The sequence below is a fragment of the Gambusia affinis genome, linkage group LG06, assembly GCF_019740435.1.
Source record: "Gambusia affinis linkage group LG06, SWU_Gaff_1.0, whole genome shotgun sequence".
Taxonomy (NCBI): Eukaryota; Metazoa; Chordata; class Actinopteri; order Cyprinodontiformes; family Poeciliidae; genus Gambusia; species Gambusia affinis.
The window spans coordinates 20,895,909-20,913,074 of record NC_057873.1 but is presented as its reverse complement, the minus strand read 5'-3'; positions in this window follow the sequence as shown (position 1 = coordinate 20,913,074).

Below are 17,166 nucleotides of genomic sequence, written 5' to 3'. Positions count from 1 at the left end.
ATCACCAGACATTTAATAATTAACTAATCAGTCACACATCATCTAGTATCTGTCACCAGTTCATTAAATTAATTTCATCCACGCTAGGATTTAAATGATTTTATATGTTGTCAAGGACTTTGAATGCAAACCAATAAAATGTAACATGTCAAATATTAACAAATATGTCATTTTAAGGAAATCATTGTATTCATGTTGCACAGTGTTTTTTGTTTTTTTAAATTTACAGTTCCAATGCAGGAACCATTAAAATAATGTGCTCAGTGATTAAAAATTAATAAAGTGCAAGTAATTACCACTGGAAATTTGTATGATTAAATGTAGTAAACCAACGCAGAAGATATTCCCCCTCTGCTACCCATGTTTCCATATAGCTCACCTCTTTTGATAACATATCTCATAATATGTTTTTGCCTGCATCAGCTCTTTCTTTTATTTGTTTCATTTTTATTTGATACTACTATTACTACTACTATGAGTAGTAAAAACACCATTCTTTGAGGATAAAATTTGATTGACATGTTTTGTTATTTTTTAGTAGTTGGGGGAGAGCGAGAAGATTTCCAAAGTCACCTCCCAGAACAAACAAAAGGCACTGCTGTCACAAAGAATAGGCTTTTGGATAAAACAGTCACAATTGTTCGTGGCACAGAAGCAGTACCTTCACAGACGACACACTGAGGCACCGAGGAGGAGCCGACTGCCGAGTTTCCAAAAGCAAACGTGTTTGACACAAAACTAAAGCCAACTAATGAGGGGATATTGTTAGCTACTACTTTACAAAGCATGGGAAATATTCTCTCCAGTAATGTGCAAAACTCTCTAAAATCATCAACAGCTTTCCAATCAGAATCAAAAGTCCCACTGAAGTCTGACTATGCAAAGATTGTTTCGTCTTCCACACAAGCTGCATTGGTGTTGAATGATACCTTTGAGCGACATGTTCATTTGTCTGCCAAGGCAGTCAAAGCTCCTCCTTGGTTTTCTGTGCCGCATGCAATCGGGATCCACAGAAATGCCAACTCTGTTATTCCCACATCTGCTGATACAGGACTTTTACTTCTGAACCCATCTGCATCTCATCCTCATGTAATTGATAACCTGACGGAGCTGCTTAATGACAGTAATGATTTACGACCTCGAGAGAAGAGCATAACAAACCTAGGAGAAAATATGGATCTGTCTAGTACAATGCAATTCATCCTCCAGGCTGAGCCAACAAAATATTCAATGAAAGGAAATGTCATGACAGACTTGTGTTTGACTTGTCTGACAGATAGAAAAGCAATGTCCAGTGAGAAATTTGCAGCCAGCCCTACTGCTTCACCTCATATTTATTTAGGTTCTCCTAGTTTAACTTCATTAAACAGTTTCCATCCTTCTTCCACTGGGGAAAGCAAAGAGGCCAAAGAGAGCAACAATTTCAAGAATGCAATAAATTACAACCACCCATCTCTTCCTTTTACCCATAACAAGACTGAGAGAAAAACTGTTTCTCTTTTGTCTCATATTGCTGCTGAACTGTCATCAGAAAAACACAAATTCACAACACTACCTCCAAGTCGTACCTATCCCAGCGAAACTTTAGTCACAGCAAGTCCAAAGTTAACATCCACAGCGCAATATCCCTCATCAAAGCCTTCTTACACCGGTGAGAAACCAGTGAAACATGGACACCAGAAGAAATTTAACAAAAATGTCTCCATCAGTCAAATCCAATGCCTTTCACTCAAAGGAAGGAAAAGGTTTTCCTCAGTCTCTCAACAAGCTTGAAAGATCAGAACATCACTGGGCCGGTGAGCAATGCATCTTTCATTGCTCCCCTCAGCAGTTTTAACAATCCTCTCCGAAAAGGTCGTGCTCATGGCACTGCTTCACATCCTACAAGAATGAACTCGATTGAAGCTCCTGCTGAAATAACACCCTTCGCCCTTTGCAGGCCAACTGTGTCCACAGTCACAAATCCCAAGTCCTGTTTTCTGACAGGAAAAGATGGGACTTTCATCTCTGTATCAAACAGACAAGCAAAACCTAAACCTACATCTCAGACCAAACAGTCGATATTGACTTTGTTGCCGAAGGATTTAACAATTAGGCTTGCAACTGTCACTCATAAACAGTCTCCTGCTAATCTCCAAACAACAGTGAGTACGACAGCTATGACCAGAGTACAAACTTCAACTTTTGCTACAAGAAAAGTTAGCCTGAAGGTCTTTGACTTTGACGTCTCTCAGTCGGCATTAACTGGACTAAAAAGTAAGAAACAAAAAGAAGCCCTATCAAAAGTCACTGAGAAGAGGGATTCTGAAGGCAACAGGCCTGATAGCAAATTAATAGACTTACACAACATTCACAACTTGACGCTTGGAGATGAGCAGGGAAGCGTTTTGAGTGTAGTTACTGAAAACAAGGACAACGACACTCCTCAGTCCAACAGCAACAACAGCAGAGACATTACAAAAATGTTTCTCAAAGAGGATGAAATCCTGGAAAACAAAAGGGAGGAATTATTAAGATTAGATGATCCTGAAATTGAAAAATGAGCACCAGAGATAAACCAAAGCATATACAGAGAGGCTGGAGAAATGAAAGAGTTCATCACCAAGATAAGCAAAGAAGGGCATGTACCTCTGAGACATGACAAAAATACACAACATGGTGAAGTCAAAGATGAGAGAGACGCCAAGAGAGAAGGTGTGACTAAAATAAATCCCAAGATTTCAACCCTGGATACTGATGGGAAGCAGAGACAGTTATTGGAGGAAAAAGGAGCAAAGGCTGGAAGTGGGGAGGACAGAAAATTTAACAAGGATATTGGGAAGGAGGATGTGACAAATGTTCCCCCTGAACCGGCAACAAATTGGAAAGAACTTAACGGAGACAAAGCGCGCATTGTTGAAAAGTTGTCTTCCTGTCATGGTTTGATTAAAGAGTTGGACGGCTCTGAGCACAAGGGTATTCATCTGGGTGAAAATGCTTCACAAATAAGAGACCTAACAAATAATAAGTCATTTTCTTTTGAGGTGACAAACACTCGCCAGCTGCCACACCCATCTGTAAGATCCCAGGCACCAGATCTAAGGGAGGAAGAGCTTCCAAAAGAAGACATTATGTTACCACTGAAGGAAACAAGTTCTCAAGAGTTTGAGGTCACATTTCCTGTTGCTGCTGTATCAAAAATATCTGGATTTATTTCTATGTATGCCACTTATTTCCCCAAGCAGGAGTGCTGCTAACACAGCTAAACAGCCTTCACTCACAACCCGATTTCAGAGAGCCAAGAGCAGTTCTCTCAATGTATCAATTATTCAGAGCAACACAGATCATAAGCATAAATTGAGCTATTCTGTTCTGAGGGCCGAACCAGTTTTACATACAGCGAATGAGCAAGGGCAGGCAGAATATGCTACACCATCCATACACCAGCAGAGGAATGATGATTCATCTACAAAGACACCCACAGTCACAGTCTTGTCATTTAAACCCCTCATCTCTGTGGGCCCATTTCAGCCTCACCGAGGGCAGTCTGCTACTCAGAGGAGTGACTCCTCCTCCTCATGCCCTAACATAACTCCAGGCCAGACATGTCTCTCCAGGGTGTCAGAGCAGGCATCGCATCCAGACACTGTTCGTACTCCCGCCGTGGAAAACAAGCAAAGATTTCCACAGGCACGGACGTCGTCAGTGATCCCTGCAACAGGAATCAATCGTTTTTCTCCCGAAAGCATGTCACCAATGATGAAACGGAGGACGTTAAGTGGTGACAGGTTGACTGTAACCTACAGATTGCAGAAGCTAACTAGATCACAGCTGGCCCACTTTGTCCCTGGATCCAAAAGCAGAGAGTCCTTGTTAGCAGCCGCTGGCGAGACAAGTCAAAGAAACAAGAAAGGGGATGTTATGTTCATGATGACATCCGTTGTGAAGCATTCAAATGGAGTCACAGGGGATCAACATACGACTGTCAGGAGTAAACATGTTGCTAATGACGCTGATGAATTCAACTCCACTTCCCTTCAGACTAAGAATGAGACTAAACAGAATGACCTTTCTACTGCTGGTGGCAAAGATGAAGCAAACAATATAATTATGACTGCGAAGCATCATCATCGCTTTGAGTTAGAAAAAGCCATTGCCTTACACTGTGATGGCTACAAATGGGAAATTTGGGCGCGACACAAATTATGCTGACACAATTGATCGAGTTGGCACCGTCACAATTTTCCAGACAGATAATCTTCCCGAAAGGCCTAAAATACAATCTAATGATGAGCCTAACTCATTGTTTGATATTGAGCATCGCTTGGCAAAGACGAATGGAAGGCACGACAGTCAGTCTCTCACAGCAGAGTGAGAGTAACAACTCAGACCTGATTACAAATATGAAATAAGCACTGACCATGCAATCCACAAAATAGCACACCAGACTTTCGACAAAGCAGGACACATTATTTCTCAATTTCAGATAAACTCAAATAAAACCGCTGACTTTGTGTCTCTGACAGAGACTCCCGCTGAGTTCAGAGGTTTTAAATCTCTGCTGGCCATGAGTGGGGCTCTGCCAGACACTAAGAAGTTAACTCAGAAGGCAGCTGAGCACAGATCTCAGCCCTACACTCATACCAATCCTTTGACTCAGAGAGAGCTTCCCATAACTCACACTTTTGACAAGCTCGCCCCCGCTGCTTTGAGAATAAAAACAATGGAAACACATAGTGTGCAGGAGCAGCCAGAGGAGGAGATTCTTGTACGAGCTGCCGAACAAGGCCAGCATGCCCTGCTTTCTATGACTGCATTATCACATGTCATTAATATAGCAGAATCTGGCTTTTCAGAGATGGCCCACAGAGCCAAAGAGTCACATGTCCAGACACCTGCAGCTTCTGAACAAATTAGCTATTTATCACTTAAAGGTATTAAATCAGGTCCTCTACCTGTGAATATTTATGGAGAGCACTCACAAGATTGGGTAGAAAAACATAAGAAGCACATGTTGCCTAAAAGAACGTCAATAAGCCAAGAAGTCTTTGGACATGTGACAGATTTTGTACCTCATGAGGAGATCCCACCCACAGAGTTTGTTAATGAAATCAGTTGTAGCAGTAATGGGCGTACAAAGTCCGATGAAACTACTGAGGCAGTCGTGATTGATCCTACAAAGGAAATGTTCAAAACTTGATTCCCAGAAAAAAATAATTTCCGGGCCCAAAATGCAAATAAAACAAAGTCCAGAAGCAACTGCCGCTTTCATCGCTCATTACCTGGAAAATCAAGAGGAAAATCAGAAAAAGTGTTGCATTTATCAGTCACCAGTAAATGGGAACAGGACTACACCAGTGATGACTCAGTGTCAACAAAGGCCAAAAGTACATCAGATGAAACTGTTCATTTGGAAAGAAAGGACACACCTCAGTGGACTCGGTTTGCGACGCAAACAACACACAGATGCTTTCAGAACACCTTTGGAGTTGTTGCAACAGCGGGCACACTGTCTGAGTCTGGAGCAGCGACTGTGGAAACCACCATAAAGTCCACTGAGAAGATGCTGCCTGTTGAAGGAAACACCAAAAGACAATTAGACAGAAGAGCAGGCACAGCCAGGATGCAAGCAGAACAAAATGTCAGTAGGTCACCGCGTGCCCATGCTGACGACGAGACGGCAAGCCTGGAGCAGCCTGTTAGTGTCAGAACCGCAGACTAAATCAGAGCTCCCAAGGCTGAACCAAAGGAGAAGGACATCACCTCATCAGTATGTCTCTGGCTAATGTTATTACGTCTTCTATCATTTCTATTATTAATCTGGTAACAGATTAAAGAAAGGTAGAGTGGCATTTTCTATTAAGTATGCCAGATATTGTAATGCAGGCCACTGATTCATTGGATTTCATTTACAACTACATCTGTAGAAATTACAGAATTGTCCAAAAAATTTACTTATTATAGTAATTTTAAAAGCAAGATGTGAATTAAAATGTACATGGTAACACATATTACATGTTACTCTTCATTTTGATTATTAATAACTGGTAATTTAAAAATGCTTCTCACATAGCTCAAATATAAAATTTAACTAATTTTTATTTACAAAAAAACGGCTTCTCAAAAGTATTTTTGATGCACTGTACAGTGGTGGAGCAACATCAGCAGATGGCATGGCGTCCCATCACTTCATCTCCATTATTTCTCCATAGTCTGAGACTTTACTTTCCAAATCCAATGCAAAATTTACTTTTACTTGAAATGAGGACCACACAGACCAGATTCACAATCAGTAGATTGTGAAACTAGTTAATTCTGTGTCACAATAGTTTTAAGGTTGTGGTTACTGTGTTGCGTTTTCATCTTTTTATGTCATGATTTTACCAACTACTAAAGGTTCAGTGAATGTGCCTGGATACAAAGGTCCATTAGCTATGGGCTTGTTTTGTGGTTTACCATACTTGTGGAGGGAGTCAGTGAGTCAGGAGAACTGCCAGGCACTCTTCTCCATGATATGGCTATGACACAATATTCCTGCATTTAAAAAGTCCATTCTGGATTCTCTTTAACTGTAGGCCAAAATGACTAAAAGAAATAAGTTGTTGATATATTTACAATTTTCAAATTGAAAATTGAACTACTACATTTTTTAGTTAATCTTTTTTTTTTTTTCATTGAACCTTCATTCAGCCTGTGGGGGCTGCACAGTGGCGCAGTTGGTAGAGCTGTTGCCTTGCAGCAAGAAGGTCCTGGGTTCGATTCCCGGCCAGGGGTCTTTCTGCATGGAGTTTGCATGTTCTCCATGTGCATGCTTGGGTTCTCTCCGGGTTCTCCGGCTTCCTCCCACAGTCCAAAAACATGACTGTCAGGTTAATTGGTCTCTCTAAATTATCCCTAGGTGTGAGTGTGTGTGTCAATGGTTGTGTGTCCTGTATGTCTCTGTGTTGCCCTGTGACAGACTGGCGACCTGTCCAGGGTGAACCCCGCCTCTGGCCCGGAACGTTAGCTGGGGATAGACACCAGGAACACTCCTGACCCCAGTAGGGACAAAGGTGAACAGAAAATGGATGAATGGATGGATGAACCTTCACTTGAAAATGCTAAATTTGGCTGTAGTTTTATTTCATTTTCTGATGATTTTAACAAACTGGAAAATTCCACCGTTATTGTATCAAATATCTCTGAATACAGCGATACAAGTCCATCGCAGATGTTTTCATTTCCTCTGTGAGCACAGGAAAGGAAAAAAAAAATGTATTAAATAAAACAGCTCTCTGTGGATCCTTCCTAGGTTTACCTTGAGGGGTTGAAATATTTGAACTTTTGAAATGGATTTTGGTCAGACTGCACTGAGAGCTTGGTAAACATTTGGAACAGATCTGAGCTGTTGACTATTCTATAAATTACTATTATAAATCATTTTAACCACTGAATGCAACAAAGTGACAAAGTAAATGCTTTTATCTTAGATGTTCCCACTCCTCTCTCAACCATACAGTGACTGATACAACCAACTGCAAATAATAAATAAAATCTATTAACAGGGAATAACAAATTAAATCCTGATGCAAAACGGCGTTGATAATCTTATATGGATTCTGCATTTAGATTTTAATGATTTCAGCATCAATTATTTTCATTTGTTTACTAAACAGCAACTCTTTTTTTTGTCTGAAACAAACTTCCTGCCGATGCAATTCTAATGACAATGCATTATCCATCTTCTATTTATTCTCTGCTCACTTATTCTTTTATCTTCTGGTACATCTCTCAAGGGCAAACGCAAGAATGCAGTCAATAAGACAGGTAATTTCTGTGTCGAAATAACTGGCACGCCACAGGAAACTCTGCTGGAGCTTCACAACAAACATTATATAAGAGAGTAGAAACCGTGCTGTGAAATTGTGTAGCCTACATCAAAGTATTTCAGCGTCTGCCATGTACCGGTGCATCTCAAAAGATTTGAGCACTGCATAAAAGTGTAATAATTCTTGCCATTCATCTCAGAAATCGAAACAGTAATTTTTATAGGGATTAATTGGACATTATGACATTTTGTTCTTATTTCTCACGAGTAGTTGTTGTCTGTGTTTTCATTGTTTAGTTATGATGACGAAGAAAAAACAACTGCTAAATATGATTAGTGTTAGCATGTTAGCTTAATGACATCGCAATTTGGGTTAAAGTACCAGAGCCTGTGGTTTTTGTAGCAGGCTGTTGGTTGAGTTTCTTTCTGCAAAGAGGCTTTTTTGTGGTTACAGCAGCAACAAATTTTAAATTCTTACACTTCTAGATTACCATTAGTCCTATAAGGGTGTCTATGGTGATGGATTGCATGATGCTTTATCTGCAAAGTCTAATTTTGTTGTTTGAAAGGGAATATGGCAAGATATAACTATGAAAAAGGTGAGAATAAATGAAATTGTTTTTAAGATTTCACATAAATATCACTTAAAACAGACAACAAACCCCGTTACAAATCGCGAACAATAATGAAATATTGATCCACTACTAGTGTGACAGAAATTTCAGATGACGTCTGTGGCAGTGGAAACCACACCGCAGAAATGAGGCTGAAGATGGGATCAAGTGTGGAGCCTGGCGATGTGGCGCTAACCCGAGGGAACCTCAGAGTGATTATCAATCTGAAGACAAACAACAGTCGGATAAACCTTGGCGTCGCCGCCTGTTGCCTGTCACCAACACGTCAGCTGGACTTCAGCAACTCTACCTGCTGCTTTTTTTTCTTTTCTTTTTTTTTAGGTAAACTGGAATGAGTCAAAAATGGCAGATGAAAAGATTTTTGTTGGGTTTTTTCTGTGAGCTGAAAAGCTCATTGAAAGTAAAGTTAAACTGCAACATTTTAGGCAGAAATTGTGGATATATATGAACTAGATATAGGTGGTTTGATTTTCAATGGTTATTAGAACATGAGAAATTTTGCTCATTTACAAAAGAAGTGATATTTCATAAAGGTAAATCACTTAAGAAAACATCAACAACATATTTTAATAGCTAAATATTTTTAGTAAACATGAGCAGCTTGATTTTGTCTCGTGCCAGCAGAGAAAAAGAGATAGAAATTTATTGCTATCCTAGAGACTCAGACACATCGCTGTTTAAATGCACAAGCTAGTATGTCAACGCTCCAGTAAGCAAAAGGTTCATATTTGTTTAAACAAGAAAACAACAGCTTTACAAATTTCATCTCTTAAAAAGTAATTTTGATCTTTAATTTTAGGGTTACTCTTAAATACTGATTAAGCTGCTTAATCAGTAATCAAGAGTAACCCTTAAGTTTGCCTGACCTTTGGCTGACATGATTTGTTTTCTATTAAGCTTTCACCTCTCACCAATATTAAATATTGATCATTTTTTACAGTCTGTTGCCGCCTTCATGTCTGCTAATCAGTGCGGCTCTGGCTTCTGGAGACGCCAGAGCCTTCAGTTTGATTTCAAGAGAAACGTCTCAACCAAGTTTATAAAATCCATTTGTGCTTGTCTCGCAGGCCAGCAGCGGAGCCGTCGGGGATCACACTGCTGCCCAGCTCCTTGTCAAGCAGTGCCAGCTTTACCATCAGTCTCTTCCAAATGATTAATTACTCAGTGGTGTACCTACACTGTGATCTCAGTGTCTGTCTGAGGAACCACTCTGACTGTGAAAGGGTAAGATTGCAGTGGGTTCACAGAGCACTGCAGTGCAATGAATGTAGGGGAATGAAAGAATGAGCTGAGAGTGATTTAAATGTAACAGGCTAAAGTGTGGCGCTATGAAGCGTGGAGAATGACAGATGGAGAATGAACTGGCTTTGGGGAATAAATAAGAAAGAGAGAAAGGAGGGGAGACAAAGGTGGGTTGATATGTGCTTAAATATGCAAAATTGAATCGCTTTTTTGTAAGTCAAAAATGAAATGAAATATGAAGTTAGTATAAAAAAATTCTTGTCATAGCAATCTTCTGGAAGCTGATTTTCAAAACGTTTAGCAGAGTCTAATATTACCATTCTGTCTGACGGCCAAGGACTCAGTTTAAAACATAACATTAGGATGAAAGAGAGTTTTGCAAAGTAACAGAAGCACTTTCTTTTTATGAGTAGCAAAGGATGCGGATGCTTTGATACTAACTTCTATAACTCAGTGTTGTTGCAGTGAATCGTCTGATTTAATAGAAAACTGTGAATCATCTGACAAGCACGTCTTTCAGGCTAAATGTGAAGCCTGGTGCAAAACTCTGGAGACTCATTCAGAGGTCTATTTTTAAAGAGCACTTCTAAAGATCTCAGAACAGCCAAGTCTTGAATACTGCTATGGTCTCAATGTGAATTTGATGGTTAGTTATTTATTTTTCTTGTGTGAATAGCTGTTTAAATCACTTTCACTCTTTTACACATTTAGACATTCTTAAAAACACACAAAATTTCCAGATGCATTAAATCTGAATACATGCAAATATATACATATATATTTTATATATACCGTATATAATAATTCTACATGAGCATGCCTGAACATCCATGCAAGCCAAAGTCTCCCTCTAAGGCCATTTTTCTATGGGATTTTTCTATCCACATGTTTACCTAAAGTCGTGTATATAGATGAGTTTCTTACCCGTGTGGATTGGACTTTGCCATTTATCTCCAATCTTGTGTGGGTTATTTATCAACGGGATCTCAAGGGATAGTTTTGAGGGGATGGAATCTGTTCAGGGATCCTCAGGGTCTCATTTGACTTTTTTTGCAGATGATCTGGCTCCATTAGCGTCTTCAAGCATGATGCTAGCTGAGTTGCAGTCTAGAGTGAAGCAGCAAACATTAGTCAGCTCCTCTTCTCAAGAGGGAAAAAAAGGTGGACTGCTCCCCCTGGGTTGGGGATTATTATCTTCCCCAAGCAGAGCAGTGCCAAGTTTCCTCTTGTGTCATTCGATGAAAGATGGAGCACAAAATGTGTAGATAGATGAAATGCTCTGTGCATTTTTAATGATTTGGGTTAGGGTTAGGGTTACCCCAGAATTACTTGAGAAGTAGAGAGAGAGAGGTGTGTTTCTGTCCTAAACCTTTTCCTTGTTGTCCCCCTGAGATAAATAAACAAGAAACAGATTGATAGAGATAACATGGACAATTTTATACACGTGAATAAGCCTATCATCTGCTGGAATATTTAGCTGTGTACTGCTGTAAGAACTGATATGTGAGCACAGCTGTATGATGGTGAACCTGATAATAAAGCAAAAATGTAAAGAAACAGACTTTCTTATTTTGGTTCTGAAATCATAAGAAGATCAAAAACCTTTTGTCAGATTTTTTACTTTTGTACAACAGAGTATTGTGCAGAGGGTACAAATCATAGGAGTACAAATGAGTATAAAATTTAAAGCAAAGAAAGGTCATTCCCCAAGCAGACTCTGTTCACATTCTAGGCTCAGACCTGTGATCCTACTCTCAGGCTGTGCCAAAAAATGTCAGATTTTATTCTTTTCATAAAGTCCCAAAGTCTTACCTCATCTCAAAAGAGGTAAAACAATGAGTCAGGGATACAATTCTAAAATGAACAGTGTAAAACAAACAATACATTTTTAGAAATTATACAGAGAGAAACTTGCATATCAAAGTAAAGCATCCAAGTTTTGTTTTCTTTCAATCTTGTTGTTAATTTTAGTTTTTGTTTAATATCTATTTCTATTTCTGTCATTTTCTGTGTGAGTAGATGACTTGAATTTCTCAGACAAAACCATCCTCTCTGCACTTTTATACATGTCACTTTGAAGAAAAAGTATTTACTTGTTGCACTGACAGTGTCACGCCAAGAGCCCCGAGTGTTTTTTTGTTGTTGTTTTTTTTCATGTTTAGCAGTCAATTTTAAATTTGTGCAGTTTGGTTTCTTCCTACCTGATGCAGCGGTTTATGTTCACATCATGAAACAAATCTTATGAAACAAAGATAACTTGATGTTTTGTTTATTAAAGTAAAATATCTACCCACACCAGCCTGCGACTGCGTAAAAAGATAACTGCTTAATTTTAATCTGTGATTAACTAAATTCTTTGTGATTAAGGAAAAGTTCAGCCAGAATGCTAGAATCAAATAAACACTTAAACTGCTTCTGTCTGACAGCTGAAAGATTGTAAAATATCTCAAAAAGCAAAAATAACACATTTAACAGTACTAGTAGCGATAGAATGTGGGTCCTTCCACATATTGTGTACACAGACATAACATATGAGAACTTACAGTTGCTGGAACTGTACCACTTGCTTTTCTACAGAAAGTCTGAACATCAACAAATTTGAGGTGGAGGTTATTTGGGAAATGATGCAAAACTCACCAACAACCTGAAGGTGTGAACAAAGAAAGACATTTGATTTTTTACTGTTTCTTTAAAATTGTGTGTTCCTATTGATTCTTTTTAATAAAATCACCCTTCTATTTATGATTGCACAACATGATTAAAAGAAAGCACCTCCTTGAAAGGTGAACTCTATTTTCCATGCTGTCTATCAAATAGAGGCTTCAACAAATATCCTATTAAATGGTTTTAAAATATACACTGATAAATATTTCTATAGATTATTGTTGCATTTCTTTTGTAATTGACAGTCAATACAACCTCCCTTCTTCATGGGTTCCAGCTACGTATCTCCTACTCTTATATATGTTTTTTTTTTATTCTTTCTGCAGCAATGCCTTCAGCAGCGGAGTGTGTTTCCTTCCGAAGGTGCAGACACTGTCACGGCCAATCTTCAAAATCACATATCTTTTGGGCCGGTGTTGACACAAGCAAAAAATTCAACCTTCCCCACTGAGATAGGTAATTATTAGCTGAATGCAAAAAAACCCAAAACAATAAACAATAATAATAACAAAAAAGACGATCAATCTGAGATAAAACAGCATGAACTGGAGATGCTTCAGGACGGAAAATGAGAGATGACTGTGCCATTTGTCAGCAGAGTGTGAAGAATGGAGCCACATTGTTAAGTGGCTCTGTGTGTCGAAATATATACTTTGTATTTGGCCCTTCATGAGCTCACCAAGAAATACTTTTTGTTTATTTTTCTGTTGGATTTTTTTCAGATCCATCACAACTGGATCTGGTTTTGGTCTTTGTCAGCCTGGTGGTTGGCTTCTCCCTCATCTCTTTGTTGCTGCTGCTGGTGTGGCTAGCCTACCATTGGCGGGCCATCTGGCTGCTCCACTCTGCAGCTCCGTCGCAAGCCTGTTGTGGCTGCCTACGCCCGGGAGGCGACTTGATCTCACCGTGTCCAAGGAGGAACCGCTGCCAATTATGCTGATCAAGTCCCCCCCTCCCCAAAAAAGCTGTAAACAATTACATTAGTCAACAGACAGAGGGGCAGTCAATCATATTAGGTGCAGAGCAGAAGCGGCCAGTCTCACCGCCCGGCGTAGGACAGAATACACAATGAGGTGCGATCCAATTCACACCTCCTCGCACAGGTGACACAGCTGTTGCAGTCAAATTTCACACTTAACCATGAAAAGTCTATTATCATCTGCTGAAAATAAACATCAGCCCTAAATAGAAAAGCTGCTCTGATCCCTTCTCTCACTGGGTGGAAATCAATAGGCCTGCATAGAACACTTGGACACTAGTTTGATATGATGTATGCATTTGTGGTTTGAAGTCATTATTAAGTTTCTTTGACAAATCATTATGGGAAAATGTCTCTTTCAGCTTAGCTGTTACTGCAGTGCTTCAGTACTGTTTGCTTTGCAATGTTATGTCACAATATGTAATACAGTAAGTGCCGTGGATGGCTTGTTGATTGTGTATACTTGCAAGAAGTAACCAGATCCTTAATCTGAATCCTTAAAACTAACATTTGAAATATTAGGGTGGGAAATAGTCTTTATTTGGTGATGTTTATTTTCAATTTTTTGGTATTTTTATGGTTCAGCAGTTCTTGCAGTTCAGCAGTTAATGCACCCAACCGCAACCACCCAACAGGCAGAAACGCAAACCTAAAGCCTGTTCTGAAAAGAAAAGAACATTAAATAAATGACAGTTAATGTAAAGCGCCATCAGGAACTAATCATACTGATTAGAAAGTCAGATGGATAATATATTTTTCATTATCACAAGAACTACAAAGGGTGTTTGATAATCTCAAAGATTACCAAATCACAATTTTGCAGTCCAAAAAACTAAACAAATGTAAAACCTGCCCAATATACTGCGTAGGCCAATAAACTGGATATATGTACAGTAAAGAAACAATCAAATCAGGTAATAACAAATTAGGGGTCATGTGAAGAGGCACACGGTGGTCCATGAATTTATCTGGGAATATTTGAGTGAAGGGGGTTGAATACTAAAGCCCCTCAAATTGTGATTATTTATATGCTGAATAGGATTTTTCCATTTTGACTGAATGTAAATCACACAGCAGCTTCATTGACTGCATTTTACTGTTTTTCCTGGCAAATATATATTTTTTAAAATATGTCATGCTGTTGAGAGTTACAAAAAAGCCAACAAGCCCTAAAGTCCTAGTCAAGTTATACACTCATACACATAAAACACAAAACTCATTGCCCTTTTCACATTTCTCTTCATTTGGTTATGTTTGCCAACATCTACGCTCTGAGCATATGGACCGGAGAGTCTCGAGTTAAACTATTAGAGGACATGAGGGGCGATGGAAAAAGCCTTTAGCTCTACCCAGTCAGCTTAGCTAGTGTGGTGGAGCCTGCTAATGCAATTGGCTGACCCTGCGAGATGTGGCTTCCATCAATGAAGACAGACTTCTCCCCTCAGGTAGCCTATCAGGAATCTGATCACGACTGCCTGGTCTTCATTGGAACATCAATCCGTGGGTCTGTCCTAAATAATAGTGGGAGTTAGTGAAGCATAAAACTATGGCTGTCAGAGAATGTTAAATTCATCTTTCACCCCTCAACTGCATGCATAAGGCGAGTTGAAAGGTTTTGTGTTTAAGAGTTCATTACTTTGACCAGAGTTGACTCTCAAATGGGAAGTTTTCCGCTCATGTGTTTTTTTTTTGTTTTTTTTTTTCTTCTGGGGGAACACTTTCCAATTCCCATTATTTGTTCCACAGTGTGTTGGTACAGCTGCTAATCTCTAATCAACAAAAGCCAAACAGTGATTCTTTCCTAACCTTTCGGGTTCTAGGTGTGGCTGGCATTCCACAGTGATATCTGGGCCGTAAATTTGAGGAAGCCCACAGCATATTGAAAAGAGGAAGAAATGACAAGACAATCCTGACATGTAGGCGTGCTCTGACGAGTTTTACACCATTAACAAAGATCTTAATGAATCACATTTGCTTCGCCACCATATGACAGTAGGAAGGAGACAGAAAGATGTGATGAGGTGTTGCCCTGTATGAGTGGGTTGCCCACAATTTAGAGTGTAGGACAAATGATTTGCATTATATGCTCAGCAGGGGGCATATTGAATTTAGATTTGCGAGGAATATAGAAACCTGTGGGCCAAATGTCCCCATGAATGCCAAGAGGCCTCCAGGAAATGTTTATTTTTTTATGTACCTATGTGGTTTCTTTATTTTACGACTGCAACACGACCTGATGTCTCCACATAATCAGGTTTTAAATGGACCTGAGTAGTGGTGTGATATAAACCAGAGCAGCAGGCGGGACTAAAGCGAAAGGGTAACACAGAACATACTTGTTTTCTCATTTTCTTTAAAGACACTCCCTTCATATAAAGCTGACAGTTTAAATCAAACACCAGGTTTCATGAATGATTCAGGGTGATGAAATGCACGGTGTCACTGAGCCTCTTCAAAAAGTGTTAAAAACACATTAATCTTCTCTGAACATTATATCAACAAACTTAAATGTGTTTTATTTGGCATCTTTTGTGATAGACAATTGTGAAAGTAGATTAGGAAAATTTGGCAATTCAGCCTTAATTCTGACAAACTTGACTTTAGAAGTCAACTAATTAGTAAATACAGTTCCCTTGGAAACAAAGTATTCTCAGTACTGTCATAAAGCATCAATAACTGTTGATGCTTTACCATTATTGATACAACATGTGTCAGTAATCCATTAATAATGCATTATTGATGCATCAATAACAGTAAATCCTCAATAATAAATCATCATTATTGATTCTTTATGACCAAAAAGTTCTTCAGGCTCTTCTAGGTTTCTCCCCTGACCTGTCTGCTGTGTTTCTTTGTCATCATGATACTGTCTGGTTGTTATTGTTCTACGTTTCTTCAGTGGGCTCAAAGAAATCTGGTCAGAGTAGATAGGAAGATAGAGTGACCTAATGCATGCAGAGCAGAAAAATATAGAAGTCTTGAGATGCAAGTGAGATTAACCGTCAATCATGGAAACAATCTTAAACGTGAGGATCTCGTGCTGTTTTTGTGTTTTGATATTTCATTCAAGTTTCATTATTATTGGGTTCCTTAGTTCATTTTGGTTATAGATTATTTATTTATTATTATTTCTGTTTTTCCTTCTGTCCTTTCTTAGTGATTCTTCTTCAGTTCTTGTCTCTATTCTAAACTACTCTAGTTTAATAATGTTTCCTACTTTTAGTTTTGCTTTACTGTTGCATTCACATCCTAGTCACCTGTGTAATCTCCCTCGCCCCCTGTGCCACTTTCTCCCTCTCTCTCTCCCCTCCCACCTGCAATCCCCATGCAGGTGTGAGGTGTTAGCGAATCAGCCCAGGTCTTTTGTTATTCACCCTCACAGTATTTAACCCCTTCTCTTGCTCATGCTCCTTTCTGGTTCCTAATGTTATAATATTGGCAATTCATGTTATTTTGCTGCTGGGTTTTGTAAGTGTTTCTATGAATTTTGCATAAAAACATTCCTCACCTATAAGCTGCCACTGTCTCTCTGCATTTTGGGCCCTCCTTCATCAACCAACCTACAACATGGCAAAACACAACCAGGCAATAGACTTTTCACATGTTTACCTCAAGGCTTTCTGTTGGCCCGATACATAAAATCTCAATTAAACACACTGAGTTTGTGTGTCATCACAAGTGTAAAAAAAAAATGGAAAAGTTGAACAAAGTTAATATTGTTGCAAAGCTGCGTATGACACTGTGGTAAAAGATATGCAATAAAAGCTCAAATGAGAGTCGCTCATTGCAGTCTTTTTTTCTTTAGGGCAACACACTTACTCTGCTTTCAGAAAAGCTTAATTTAATCATTTTTATTTCTA